General features: G+C 61.1%; 1 protein-coding gene across 4 annotated transcripts in view; it reads right to left on the reverse strand.

Annotated features, from left to right (window-relative positions):
• The window catches only part of OSBPL5 (oxysterol binding protein like 5), a 65,357-nt gene extending 54,837 nt beyond the window's left edge, over positions 1-10,520 (reverse strand). The window contains exon 1 of one of the 4 annotated variants that reach the window (XM_060158251.1): positions 10,420-10,520. The gene's annotated coding sequence lies outside the window, so the exon portion shown is untranslated. Of the gene's footprint in view, positions 1-205; positions 358-10,419 lie in introns of those variants that run through there. The other 3 variants (XM_060158252.1, XM_060158250.1, XM_060158253.1) reach the window with 3 other exon arrangements.
• Between the last annotated feature and the right edge of the window lie 883 nt (positions 10,521-11,403).

Consider the following 11,403-nt stretch of genomic DNA (forward strand, 5'->3'; position numbering starts at 1 on the left):
GGAGGACTCAGCCCTGCCCACGCCTGGATCTGGGATTCCACCCTCCAGGGCTGGAGACAATGAATGTCTGTTGTTTAACCGCCCCAGCTATGGTGTTTACTATAGCAACCCTGGCCGACCTATACACACACACAAGGAGGCTTCCCCGAGATGGATGGGTCGGCAGCCAGCACCCTTGGGAAAAGGGGCATCTCCCTGGCCATACCTGGGGGATGGAGGAGATGAAGCTTCTCTCCCAGGATGGGTGCCGGGCAGAAGGGCCCAAATCCTGCCTGGGCCACTTTCCAGCTGGTGGCTGTGGACCAGAGTGGCCCCAAGCACCCAAAGGGCTGGTGCACCAGCATCACCAATGGTCTCTGCACCCAGGCCCCAGGAGACCAGACAACCAGGCAGCGGCCCTCCCGCCAGTGATCTGCTTCTGCGTAACAGCCACGTGGAAATACCGTGGTCTGGGACTTGGCCGCCATCTGTGCCCCATTTTTGGCATGGGGGGGTGGGGCTGTGTTTCAAGCTGGGCACCTCTGTGCTCTAACCAGCTCCAGGCAGGGCCCGCAGAGCCTCAGCCAGACCCGCCCTCCCCGGACACTTGCCATCTCAGGTTCAGCCTATTTCTTTTCCAGCTTAATTGAGGTATAATCAGCAAATAAAACGGTAAAATATTGAAAGTGTACCTCACACTGATTTGATACACGGTTCCACTGAGAAAGGCTTCCTCCCACCTAGTTAATTAGCACATCTATCAGCTCACACGTTATTTACTTTTTCTTGGTGAGAACATTTCAATTCTACTCTCCTAGTGAATTTCAATTCTACAATAGAGTCATCAACTACGGGCATCACGTTACATATAGTTCTTGTTTTTAATGAACAGAACGTGCTGGTCGCTGAGCGACCCCTTGGGAGAGCCTGGCAAACATCTTGTTCCGCGGGCCCTCGGGAGTTGATGTTCAGCCGGCAGCCCAGGCAGAGGTGGGGAGAAAGACCTCCGTCCAGTGGGATTCAAGAGGACTGACACAGCAGGCGGGTCCCCAAGGCCAGGAGAGTCTACGGACCGGCTTAGAAAGGTCGTCTCAACCCCAGCCAGAACGGCGAGCCGAGGACCCCGCCCTACCGGGAGGCGCAGCCCCGGCCCACCCACCTGGGCCAGGTCCTGGGAAGAGCCCCCCACCCCACGCCGGTGCTGGGAGCTTTGTGACTTCTCGCTCCCTGGGTGTCCTCCTTCCCCATCTGCTGCAGGGGAAAGGCCGGCTCCCCCCACGTGTGCTGGGGCATCAGTGGCAGCCACTTGGCCACACCCAGTGGGCTGCCAACGTGCTCACCCTGGGACCCCGAGACGCCACCGCAGGCCAATATCCCAGAGAAGCACCCGTCTACGTGCCCCAGGAGACCCAACGCAGGACACGCTCCAGGGATAAGACGGAAACTACCCAAAGTCCTTCGACAGAGGAGTGGAAATAAGTCCTGACTTATATATAGAAAATAAGGATAGTGAACGAGGCATAGGCACTCATAACCGCATGGCTCAAACGACGTTGCAAAAGGCTGCGTATACGGGTTTTTGCAACTTCTCCGTGACTCCGAAGTTATGGGAAATAAGCAGGGGCGTGAAGGGAGAGCGGCAGTCATGCGACATCTGTCAAGGAGCCAGAGGGTCCTGTATTTGTTTGTGGATTCATCCATATACAGCAACAGCACAAAAGCACGCTGGGATGTCAGCTTGGCAACCCCCGGGGGGGAGGGCGGTCAGGGGCCCGTCCTGCGCCGGAACTTTGTGCTCCCAGCCTGAAGCAGGCAGAGCCAGAGACCAGGACCTTGATGAGGCGGGATCGGTTTTACTCTTTTCTGTGGTTTCTAGGTGTAAATCTTTCCCACTCATTAATCATTAATCAAAGCTTTAATCAGTGATAAGAAGATGGTTCCTCCCTGCTGGCAGAGCCTCGGCCAGCATCTCTGGGGGCCGGCTCTGGTCTTCAAGCACATCCTCCCCCTGCCTCCGAGGCCGGCCCATTTCACAGGCGGGAAAACTGAGGCCTGGCGCTTAAGGGACTTGTCCAGGGCTCCCTGGCTAGTGACGTGTCCGAGTGGGGGGGACTCCCACGGAGCCCACGCTCTAACCACCACGCCACTCGGCGTCCACGTGGTCAGACGGGGGGCCCCAGAGCCCCCACGGCAGGTCAGGAGCGCTTTTCCAGGGGCGCTGTTTACAGACTCGGGCATCTGGCTTAACCGCGCTCCCTGCCTCCGCCTGAAAACGAAACACCCAAACCAACGAACAGAAGCAGCAGCTCGCTGACTTGCCAGGAAAACAAGTGACATTTCCCCAGCAAGTGGAAGGAGGCGAGGGCTTGGCCTGGGGCTCCGGCTGGAGACCCAAGCCCCAGCCCGTGAGAAGAAGGCTGAGAGGACAAAGAAGTGGTGTGTCCACAACGGAATGCTACTCAGCCACCAGAAAAGACGAAATCCTGCCTATCTGAGACGACACAGGACGGACCTCGAGGGCACTATGCTACGTGAAACAAGTCAGACAGATAAAGACGAAGGCTGTAGGATCTCATTCGTGTGGAAGCCAACAAACAAAAAACCCAAAATGAACGATAAAGCAAACCAAACCCAAACAAACAAGTAGATACAGAGAACAGAGCAGTGGCTGGTAGGGGGGAGGGGCGCGGGGGTGCAAAGCGGGTAAAGGGGACCAACACTATGGGACCGGATGGAGACCATTTTGGTGGTGAGCATGTGGTAGTGTATCCAGAGCTCGAAACACAATGTACACACTATATATACACACGAAACTACGTGCTGCTTTAAACCAATGTTACCTCAATTTAAAAAAATCTTTAAAATGTTACATATAGTATTTTCTAGCAAAAAAAAAGAAGGGCAGATAAGGGGTGAGGTGGACCCATGCAGGGCCCACAGACAAAGTGCTGGCCAGGGCTGCGCTGGCCAGGCACCTGGTGTTCCCTGCACGACAGCCTGGACGCCGACCCCACTGTGCCCGAGAGTCAGCGCCCGAGACGGAGCCGAGGGAGGGCTTTCCAGGCAAGGGATCAGCACACGCTAAGGCACAGAGGTGCTGAGTCACGTCAGAGCGAGCGCCCGGCGATCTGCGAGAGCAGAGCAGAGGGCGGGGCCCTGCCCCAAGGCTGAGAAACTCTCCCCTCTGATCAGGCGAAGAAAAGCCGGCCCAGCCTGGCCAGCTCTGGGCAGCTGGAAGGTTCTCCTGCAGGACGGGCCTTGCAGTTGCTGGTGGTGGATGCCCACTGCCAGGGAGAGAGCGCTGCACGGCTGCATGCGGGGCATGGAGGGGGCCCCAATGGTCAGGCCCAGCACTGAGACTGCCCCTCGGAGGGGAACGCCTCTACCCCCCTCCCTGGGGGCCTCCAGAGCCAGCCTGCTGACCAGCAAGGATGACCCACAGTGGCCACTGGGATGGACCAGCAGCCAGGCCCTGTCCCCGGGCGGCCTCACGCTCAGGATCACACCGTGGGGCTGCAGTCTTACATTCTGAGTCAAGGTGTCATCTTCTTGCAGACGCAAACTAACCCAGCCTCCCGGGACCAAGGGCTGGGTCTCTTCCTGGCAGCCTTTGGGGTCCTACCCTTTGGGTTCTGCCCTTCCAGGGGTCCTGCCCTTCAGGGGCGGCTGCAGTCCAGAGGCAGCATGGAGGCCTCAGAGCAGGGGCCACCTGTGCTCTGTCGCAGGAGCCCAAAGCGGAAACAGCGTGGGTGGGCTGGAGTGGGCGAGGGCTCCTGCCAAGTGGGCTGCTCTCTCTCTGCTCCAGGAGAAGGGGGTGGAGGATGACAGAAGCGGCAGCAGGTTCTACAAAGGGCTCACGCCGCCGGGTGGCCCACGTGGGCGGACTGCAGGGAGGCAGGGGTGAGGGGCCAGCAGGAGGCAGCCGCTTTGGTGACGGGAAGTCATGTGTGGTGCCCGAGGGAGAGGGGGAGAGTTTTCCAACCATCCGTCTTGTGGCTTTCACCCTGTTTTTTTTTGGCCGCGCTGCGTGGCCTGCAGGATCTTTGTTCCCCGAAAAGGGACTGAACTGTAGCCCCAGCAGTGAGAGCGTGGAGTCCTAACCACTGGACCGCCAGAGAATTCCTGTGGCTTTCACACTTTTAAAAATTGGTGGAAACTCTTTTCCACATAAAACTTGCTGTGAGACGTGGATGGAGCTAGAGACTCTCATACAGAGTGAAGTAAGTTAGAAAGAAAACTATCGTAAATAAACGCATATATGTGGAACCTAGAAAAATGGTACAGATGAATCGGTGTGCAGGGCAGAAACAGACACACAGATGTAGAGAACAAACGTATGGACACCAAGGGGGGAAGTGGTGGGGTGGGATGAATTGGGAGATCGGGATAGACATGTATACATTGATGTGTATAAAATAGATAACTAATAAGAACCTGCTGTATAAAAAATAAATAAAATAAAGTTCAAAAAAAAAAAAACACACACCAAAAACTTGCTGTGTAACTTCAGGCTAAAACAGCTGGAAGGGCAGGTGCTGGGGACCTGAGCCGTCCAGAGAACCTGGGCCTCGGGCAGTGAGCTGGGGCTCTGGACGCCCCTTCCCTCCCAGCTCCTGCCCCATCACCACCTGTCTGGGGGACACAGGAATGTGGAACACAGGATGTCAGGGATCGGGGAGGCTTACGGACGGGGAAACGGAGGCCCAGTGAGGACAGCACGGTGATCTTGCCGTGTTCTGGGCTGCGGTCTCCTTGCCTCTCTAATAGAAGCTGGGTGGACCCTGTGAGCCCCTGGACCTCAACCTCAGCTTTGTTTGGGGAGGGGAGACAAGAGGGCTCAGGTGAGCGTTTTGCACTCACTCTGAAACCAGAGAACAAAGCATCAGGACCGAGGCCCCTTTCTGTGGGTCAGTTTCCGCCCAGGAGATGGGCACATGCTAAAGGTCAGCTGGGGGCTGGAGCTCTCAGTCCTGGGGGTGGGGTTCTCACTCCACCTGAGCTCATCTTTGGGCATTAATGTGAAGCCCCAGCTCTCCCTCCCCACCCCCAGCACCCCCAGGCCCTACCGTGCCCCTGGCCTCCGGCCTACAAGGAGGTCTGGTTCCTAACCCACAAGGAGCTGAGGCAGAGTACCAACACGGGGCCAATGGTCACCCGTCTCATGACTTCTCATGGGACTGCTGTGGGCCTGGATTACAGATAGGGAAACAGAGCTTTGGGGGGTAGAGAAACTGCTGGCCCCAGGACTTGGGGTTAAGAATCCCTGAGCCGCTTCCTTGGCCTGGCCTCCACATCCACCGTGATCCCTGACACCATCAACCCCTGAGACCCTGGCCAGCCTCTGCGCCGTCCTCCAGCCCCAGGCCTGTACCAGGGCACCAGGCTGCTCAGTTCAGCCCAGGCCGGGCCGGCAGAGGAGGCGGCGGGCATCCAGGCTCCCCTCGGGAACAGGGTTATGCAGGAGAGCCTGTCCGATCACTCTGGGTTGGCTGAGTGCTGACCCGGAGAGGGCCCCGGTCAGGGCCACTGCAGAGGTGGACGCAGAGGCGTCCTGAACGGGCGGGGGCTCCGTGCACGGCCACCCCCGACCACGTTCTCAGAGCCCTGCGCCAGGTGCCACACTGGCCTTTAGGTTCCAACTGGGAGGCGTGGGGTTCCCCCCATCCCCTGTCTCCTGGGGCTGGGGTGAGAAGCCCACAAGCCCAGGGTCCATGGGAGGACCTGCAAGGGCCCCCGACCCCTGGGTGTCACCCCAAGGGCGGCTGAGGACTGACCATGAAGCCCGCCCCACCCCCGGTCCAGAGACCCTTCTTGTCTCTGAAAGCAGCAAAGGGATAAAAACACATTCGGTAAACGTGTCGGTAAATAACAAAAAGCCTGTCCCTGGTCTCTCTGACCCAGAACGTTCGGTCCTCAGGTCTGCAGACCTCAGACACAGTGCGCACTCCCCGCCCCCCACCCCGATCCCGCTGGATTTGGGTGACTCCTGAGTGGGGTGGGTGGGGATGAGGTTCATCCTACAGGGCAGGCAGTCGGCCTTCCTGTCCCAGCTGCTCACCCTCCGGCCCCTCCCTCTGGCCTCCTGGGGAAGCGGGAGAGGACACAGCCACCTGGAGCCGCCCTAGCAGCCTCGGCGCCGCCCCGGTGACAGACCCCGGGGAGACCCCCAGCCCTTTAATGGCCTCTGCCGTATTCACCCCAATAGGCGGGCACCGAATCCCCCACCGCCCCATCCTCCCCACTCCTGCGCCGCCGCGCAGGCCTGGCCCTTTAAGCCACCTCCCCTGCGCCGCATTCACCCCAATAGGCGGGCACATCAATACGGCCGCGTGATCCCTCCCCTTGGCGGACTGCCTTTCCTCGAGTGGAAGCCACTGAAAACGGGTTCATGGTGGCTGTGGCCAAGCCAGCCACCGCCCCTGCCCACTGTTGGCCGAGGATCGGGCGGCCTCCCTCCCTCCTGGTTCAGAAGCCTGGCCCGTCCCTGCTGGGCCATCCCCTCCCTCTGCCTTCCTGGGCGTTTGCCTACTCCCGGTCTCCGCCCCTCCTCGGCCTTGGACAAGAGAAAGTGACCCCCAGCTGGTCACAAGGGTCAGCAGCCTGTGGGACGGGGCGGCCCCAGATCCCCTCCTGATGTGCTCATTAAGCCTGTGAGATATCCCTCTCATTGGGATTGGGGCAGCACTGCTCCGTTGTGAGGCCTGAACACCCCCCCTGCAGCCCTTCATCCCAGCCAGGGCCAGGGAGGGCCCGGACAGTCCAGGCCACCTCCATTCGCCCAGTGAACTCTGCACACGATACTTCTAATCCAGAAATGGCAGGACCCTTGGGAAGGCGGGCAAGCTGGGTCCATCCCTCCTAGGACAGAGGGCACGGGCTGGTCAGGTGTCCTGCCTGTCAACGCCGGTGAGGTCCACAGACCCGAGGTAGATGCAGGATGGGGCATCCCCGGGCGAAGACGATTCTACAGCTTCCCATGAGCACCCACTGTGTGCCCAGGCTCGGGGGCAGAGCCCCGAGCAGACATCCAGGCAATGAGTGAAGGGTGACCCAGGTGCCAACAGTGCCCGCCCGCTCGACTGAACAGATACAGGATGGAGATGGTTCCAGAAATGCATGGATCACGGCGCTGAGAAAATGAAACCCAGCACCTTCGAATGGAGGCTTCAGTCAGGAGCAGAGGCCAGTCTGGAGAGAAGAGTGGGTGTGAGGTGGGCTTGGGAGTTCAGCAAAGTACTAGCTCTGAGGTTTTCGACAAAGGCCCTGTGAGTCCCTTGGTGCGGGCCAACCAGGCTCCTGTCCTGAGTGGTGGGGACGGTCTCTCACTGGCTGGATGACCCAGATAACCTTGGCAATTCTCTCACCTCCCCAGGGGCCTGGCCCGGTGGTTCCGAGGCCCTTCCCAATGGTCCTCGAGCCTCCCTCTCTGAATCCCAAGGGTGTGTGATGCTGGTGCAGGGATTCCCTTCTTGGGTACTCCTGGGGCACTTCCAGGCAGCCCCACGTCTCGGTCCTGCAGCATTTCTTAACCTTGACGGCTCATTCCCCAGCTACCTCACCGGACAGAGAACTCTAAGCCAGAGACCTCGTGTCCCAGACGCAGTCCCATCCAAGCCTGGCCTTCAATGGGGCAGGTCCTGACCACACAGCGGGTGCCCACTGCCCTCAGCACAGACGCCAATATATGCCAACTTCACACCCACGGGCACACAGGAGCCCTGGCCTGGAGCAACTGTGATGCTAAGAGGACACATAATCCAAAGTCCAAGTCCTTTGTCCTCGATCACCATTACCATCCCTGGAGAAGTTTATCTGCTCACACGGCTGGGGAGCTGGTGCAGGTTACCGAGCCACCAAGGCCAGCCATAAACCCACAGAGAGCTCATCCGCCGTTGTAAGTTCTGCTTCCTCGACCTGCAGGCAGCTGGCAGCTCAGGGGCGTCAGGCTTCAAGCTCCAGGTCCGCGATCCCATTGTCTGCTTGCGCGCGTGTGGGGCAGGGCCCGGGGCGCCAGGAGGGTGGGCACTGAGTGTGTCTGTCTGGTCTGTCCTGCCAGCTGTGTGTAGAGATGGTGACAAAGCAGATGGGCCAGGCAAAGGCCCTCGAGTCCGGGCCTCGTCCTGGGGAGGAGGTTTGCCCCTCGTCGTGGGGCAAATCCGGCACGGACAGCAATACTCTGTTCCTTGGTGACAGCTGCGAGCGGCACGCCTGGTGACCGTCCTTCTGCGCCTCCCAACCCCTGGCCCCCGACCCGACAGTGCCCACCTGGGCTTCTGCCTCCTGAGAGCCGCCAGGTGGTTCCATCCGATCCGTGGACCCCACGGTGGGCCCTGCACTTGACACCTCCCTTCAAGTCCAGACGACGGGGATCCTTTTGACGCACACCGTGCACCCCTGAACGGTCCCCAGTCCTGGGGTTCAGGTCTCACCCATGTAACCGTGAGCTACTCTGCTTCCCAGCTGTGGCTGCACACCTGTCCCCTGAATGAATGGGAAGGGGGCAAGCACGCTCCCATCACCTTGGGTGCGTTCTCGTCCACCTGTGCATTGTGTGTGTGTATGCACGCACGCGTGCATGCGCGCCCACGCTGACTTAAGCACAGAATCATCAGAAAGTGCAAGTCCCCCAAACACAGCTGCCGAAGACACACCACAACCTTCAAACCACTGGCCTGTCACGCAGTCTTTCTTCCCACCCCCAGGTGCAGCTTGTCAGATGACTATCACAGCTCAGGGAGCTTCCAGGAAGAAAGATTTCAGGAGAGAAACTGATCCCCGAACTTCTGAGCACAGTAACGACCATTCTAGGGGAGGGGCTGCAGCCGGCGTTCTGAAAAGAGCCGGGAGCAAACCTCTGGAGACTTAGCTGATCCCCGGCCCAACTCAGGCCAGCCTGACCCCCGGGCCCAGGAAGGAGGGGCTTCCATCCGGCGTCCAGGAAGCACCGCCCACGGGTCCACATCTGCACAGCAGCCTCCCCAGGACGAGGCCCGGACTCGAGGGCCTTTGCCTGGCCCATCTGCTTTGTCACCATCTCTAAACACAGCTGGCAGGACAGACCAGACAGACACACTCAGTGCCCACCCTCCTGGCGCCCCGGGCCCTGCCCCACACGCGTGCAAGCAGACAATGGGATCGCGGACCTGGAGCTTGAAGCCTGACGCCCCTGGGCTGCCAGCTGCCTGCAGAGCCTGTCAAGTTCAAGGAGCAGCAAGGCCTCGCACGGCCAAGAAAGTGCGTAAAAGCCACCCGACAAACCACTCGAGGGGAGGGTTCCTGCTGTCCGGGGCCCGGATCCACCTGGCGCCCACATCTGCAAGGGCGTCCACATCCAGCCCAAAGGCTGTGCCCACGGCCCAGGCTGTGACAGCCCGGTCCTGCCTCTGGACCTGGCCTGGGGGAACATCACAGGGGTCGGCCTGTGAAAGGTACCTTGAAGGCTCGGGCAGACGGGCAGACACACATATAAAAGATCTCTGGTGTAGACGGACCCCCAAATGGCAAAAGCGCAGAAATCCAACCAGCTGCTTGGGCTGGGCCTGGCTCAGACCAAGGATGAGCGGGGGGCAGAGAAGCCCACCTCCCCGTGGTGGGCCCTGTCCACACCCCCAGGAGCCATTCAGAATCCCAATTCCAGGGTCTTCCGACGGCACACGGCCCAGCTTGGGGGCTCCAAGTGGCAGTGGCTGGCCCCCCCAGCTGCTGACAGCCCCCTACCCCCACGTCCCACCCTCCCTTGGCCCGCGGGAATCGTCAAGTGCACGGCACCCTCGTGTAGACTCATGTCCCCTGAACAATTCCCAAGGCTCCTGTCTTAGGGGCTCAGTGGCCTAGAGATGGAGGGCCCGGGGGGTGGGTGACAGCAGAGGTCCTCCCCCTCAGCTCACGCAGCCCCTCACTCTGTGGACACAGACCAAGCCCCACGCTGGAAGGCCAGACGCTAATCCCAGACCCCATCCAGAGGCGGCAGGTCCCCTTCCCGCAGACCCTGCCCCTTCAAGATCCCCTGGGTCTGGGCTGAGCTGGGGACACAGACCCGGCTACTCCGCGCAGATGGACCCAGCCACCCTCCCTCCCCTCCCCGCTCCTTCAAGCCCCGAAACTGGGGAGCCCGGTTGCCCGCCGCTTCCCACACTCCGGCCCCACCCGCGCTCCAACCCGCCCGCCCGAGTCTGGGATCGTAGCCGCATCACCCCGGGCTCCCCGAGCGACGGCCCGGGTCGGGGCTCCCCAGCTCCGGCCACTGTCGGGGTCGGCCGGGCTACGCCCCAGTCCCCGGGGTCTGCGGGCTCCGGCGCGGGGCTCCCCCAGCCCCCTCAGCAGCCCCCCCCCCGCCCCCGGCGGCCCGCTGGACGCTCCCGGCCCTCTGGGCCGCGGCCTCCTCCCCGCCCCCTCCTCGGTCCCTCCTCGTCCCCTCCTCGTCCCCCGCCGCGCTCCTACCGTGAGAAGCTGGGCCGGGCCGGGCCGGGCCTTGCCGGGCGCGCGGGGGCTCAGCTGGCGGCGCGGCCCGGCTGCAGGAAATGCCAGAAGACTGATCCAACCGCGGGAGCAGAGGGAGGGAGCGGAGGAGGGAGGAGAGGAGGCGGGGAGAGGGACGGAGGGCGCGGCGGCCGCAAAACCCGGGCGGGATCGGCGAGCGGAGCGGGCGCGCCGGGACCCCAGTCCCTGCCTGGCGCGGCCTTGCCTCGCCGCCCTCTGCCTGGCGCGCCCGGCGCTCGGACGTCCCTCCGGAAACGGGGTGAGCGAGCGCTGGTGAGTGGGGTCAGCCTCCATGGGTTAGGGGTGCGGGAGGGCACATGATCACAGATTCTTGCAGGCCTCCAGCCCACCCTAGCCAGAGTGGGGGGCACCCCCTCTCTTTCCGAGCCCGAGAAACTGTCACCATTTCTCCCCCAGGCGGAAGCCACCAGAACACAAGAGGAAACCCAGACACCCGAGCCCTTTGTCCTTGTCCCACGTGTGGACCCCTGCCTCATACCCATGTTTCTCAGTGCATCTCTTTCCGAGGATGATTTTTTTTGGCCAGGAGCCCACCTTCTTGTGGATTTCCTCCTGTGTGAGTTCCCCTCACCCCTTCTGCCCCCAGGGAGCTTTTTAGACCCCTGAAGCCTTCCCGTATAGATGAGACACTCTAATGCCAGCCCCCCTCCCAGTCCCAGGTGCCCTGGGGCTCGGTCTGCAGAGCCTGCGGGGCCTTCCTCCAGCACTGTTCCCCAGGGGCAGACCAGCTGAAGCTGGGCCCACCCACTGCCAGTCATCCCAGACCAGGTAGGATGCAGGGACTTTTCCAAACGGAATCTGTCAGTTGCTCCCTTCCGAGGGACAGGACAGACCCTCCACAGAACCCCAGCACCTTATGTTGGGTGGAGAGTACCTTAAGGGCAGCCCTGGAGACTGGTGGTCAGCGGGCTGCAGCTTGACCCC

The sequence above is a fragment of the Lagenorhynchus albirostris genome, chromosome 9 (genome assembly GCF_949774975.1).
Source record: "Lagenorhynchus albirostris chromosome 9, mLagAlb1.1, whole genome shotgun sequence".
Lineage (NCBI taxonomy): Eukaryota > Metazoa > Chordata > Mammalia > Artiodactyla > Delphinidae > Lagenorhynchus > Lagenorhynchus albirostris.